The sequence below is a fragment of the Toxorhynchites rutilus genome, chromosome 1, assembly GCF_029784135.1.
Source record: "Toxorhynchites rutilus septentrionalis strain SRP chromosome 1, ASM2978413v1, whole genome shotgun sequence".
Lineage (NCBI taxonomy): Eukaryota > Metazoa > Arthropoda > Insecta > Diptera > Culicidae > Toxorhynchites > Toxorhynchites rutilus.
This window is the reverse complement of record NC_073744.1, coordinates 137,080,403-137,083,931: the sequence shown is the minus strand read 5'-3', so window position 1 is coordinate 137,083,931 and position 3,529 is coordinate 137,080,403.

The window sequence follows — 3,529 nt, the reverse complement described above, 5'->3', positions numbered from 1 at the left end:
AAATGTACATGGTCGGTTTTTGAAATTTGACATGACCATTTTCGCTGCCACCCTACTGGCTACCCGATGATGTGGTGAGATAAGATCGAATATAATCAAGACGCTTGATGTATATTGATCGGTGTTTTATTTGCGACTTACCCTGTTCTGAATTGAATTGAATTCTTTGTTTTTAAAAGGCTTTAAACTTTGCAGTTCATTCGCCTCTAAACCCCTGTTCTGAAGATTTCGTGTCCTTTTTTTATGATTGGTCCCATAGTCATTTGAATAACAAAATCTTTGTTTGGGTTGCGTCTGGAATATTTGCCATAAACAATTGCTCTTTGTATAGAGCAATTCCAAATGAAATCGACAAATAACAAAACATGAGTATTTTTGATTCGAATGAAAGTGTGTATTCCGTTTGGGTTAGAGGAAATATGAGTTTTCCATAGCAATTGGGAATTTTTTGAATCAAGCGTAACTTTTGAAAAGGGCATATCGGTTTGAGTAAGAGAAATCTCCAAAACTATGAGTCGTACCGAAATAGCGTCTTAGAAAGAATTATAGAGTATTGATGGTTGAATATGAAAAAATATACACTGAGAAAAAAATTAGTACTCTTTTTTTTTACAAAATAAAAATTCAATTTGCAATATCAAAAATACATATTTTTTTTATTTTTTCATACAAAATAGAAGTCATGCATCAAATTTAAAAAATGGGCTATCTAACTATTTTTGACGAACTTTGTGGAACATCGATTTTTTAGGAATTTTCGAAACTTCGAATTTTTGTATGTTAACAATCATTTTTAGCCACAAATTATGAATCCTGATGTGAGTTAAAACAAAAAAGGTTATTATCAATCTTCTAAATGTAGCCATTCTCGAAATATTTTACAAAAAATATTTCTAATTTATAATCTTTTTTATAGTAAATAATCCCTTTGAATATGTTTGTCGTGTTATACCGTCATGTTCATGAAATTTAATGAATTTGCAAATAGTTTCCAACAACTTTTCCAAATACATCATCATGGTTCAGTTTTTGACTCAAGCGTAACTTTTGAAAAGGGCGTATCGATTTGAGTAAGAGAAATCTTTGATAATTTATATCTAAAAAAATATGAGTCGTACCGAAAGAGTGTGTTGGAAAGAGTTATAGAGTATTGTTGGCTTAATTTGAAAAAAATATACACTGAGAAGAAAAATTAGTACTCTTTTTTTTATTTGCAAAATAAAATTTTAATTTGCGATATAAAAAAATATGTATTTTTTTATGTTTTTTTCAATTTTTTCATATAAAATAGAAGTCATGTAGAAAATTCAAAAAATGAACCCAAGATGGTAAAACTATTTTTGACGAAATTTGTGGAACATCGAATTTTTAGGAATTTTCGAAACTTCGAATTTTTGTATGTTAACAATCATTCTTAGCCACAAATAATGAATTCAGATGTGATTTAAAACAAAAAAGGTTATTATCAATCTCCTTCTAAATGCAAACATTCTCGAGATATGTAAAAAAATATTTCTAATTTATAATTTTTTTTAAAGTAAACAATCTCTTTTAATATGTTTGTCGTGTTATACCGTCATGTTCATGAAATTTTATGAATTTTCTTATAATTTCCATCGTTTTTTTTTTTTGATTGATTGAAGTTTGTATTAAGATAAAAAAGATTTTTTAGTTTCGCTACGTTTTGTATTAACCCACATGTCTTCGAATGATTCGTAACGTAACTCCTAAACGTATGTCTTTACCATAACGATGTATTTGGAAAAGTCGTTGGAAATTATAAGCGAATTCATAAAATCGCATAAACATGATGGTATAACACGACACACATATTTAAAGGGCTTATTTACTATTAAAAAGACAATATTTTTTTTAAATATCTCGAGAATGGCTACATTTAGAAGGAGATGGATAATAACCTTTATTGTTTTAAATCACATCAGGATTCATAATTTGTGGCTAAAAATGATTGTTAACATACAAAAATTCGAAGTTTCGAAAATTCCTAAAAATTCGATGTTCCACAAAGTTTGTCAAAAATAGTTTTAACATCTTGGGCCCATTTTTTGAATTTTCTACAGTACTTCTATTTTGTATGAAAAAATTAAAATAAAAATTTAAAATATGTATTTTGAATATTGCAAATTGAATTTTTATTTTGTAAATAAAAAAAGAGTACTATTTTTTTTCTCAGTGTACATTTTTTTCATATTCAACCATCAATACTCTATAACTCTTTCCAAGACACTATTTCGGTACGACTCATATTTTTTTAGATATAAATTATCAAAGATTTCTCTTACTAAAATCGAAACGCCCTTTTCAAAAGTTACGCTTGAGTCAAAAAATTCACAATTGTTGTGAAAAAACTCATATTTACTCCAACCCAAACGGAATACACGCTTTCATTGGAATCAAAAATACAAGTTTTTAAAACCTGCATCTTTAGGACGATTTCATTTGGAATTGCTATATAACGAACCCGTTTTCATCCGTTCCTATCTATTGACATTCGTTTGTTGGTGTTTGTAATTGTTATGATTGTGTCCTCAAAGGTAATTATTCTGTTTAGTTCAATTTTGTGTGACTCGTGATCTTTGCAGGCTTTGCAGAACAGCTAGAGGTAAGTAAACATAAATATTTGTGTTTATAATTCAATAACCATCCTTTATTTCAGGTGCGGCCCAGGACTTCTGATAAAGGGTGTGTCACATCAAATTGCATCACGGAAAAAACTCTGTAGAAATTCGCCCAGTAGACCGATCCTTTTGAAAATTTTAGACAGTAAAATAAAAACTATTAAACAACTTTTGGCATTTTCTTTTTATTCATACTTCGAGCCCAAGCCCGTATGCTCGCACCTTCCTCTTTACCCCGTCCATAAGGTTCTCTACAACGTCAGGTTGTAGGTTTTTTTGAACAGAAATCCATTTTCTCTTGAAGTCCGCCTCCGATTTGACAACTTTTGGGTTCTTCCGGAGGGCCTGCTTCATAATCGCCCAATATTTCTCTATTGGGCGAAGCTCCGGCGCGTTGGGCGGGTTCATTTCCTTTGACACGAAGGTGACCCCGTTGGCTTCGTACCACTCCAACACGTCCTTTGAATAGTGGCACTAAGCGAGATCCGGCCAGAAGATGGTCGGGCCCTCGTGCTGCTTCAATAGTGGTAGTAAGCGCTTCTGTAGGCATTCCTTAAGGTAAACCTGCCTGTTTACCGTGCCGGTCATCACGAAGGGGGCGCTCCGCTTTCCGCAAGAGCAGATCGCTTGCCACACCATGTACTTTTTGGCAAACTTGGATAGTTTCTGCTTGCGAATCTCCTCCGGAACGCTGAATTTGTCCTCTGCGGAGAAGAACAACAGGCCCGGCAGCTGACGAAAGTCCGCTTTGACGTAGGTTTCGTCGTCCATTTCCAGGCAATGCGGCTTCGTCAGCATTTCGGTGTACAGCTTCGCGTCTTCCCCACCATGTTTTGCCTTTCGTCGCGGTTAGGAGCCTTCTGAACCTTGTATGCAGGCCCTCCCGCTGC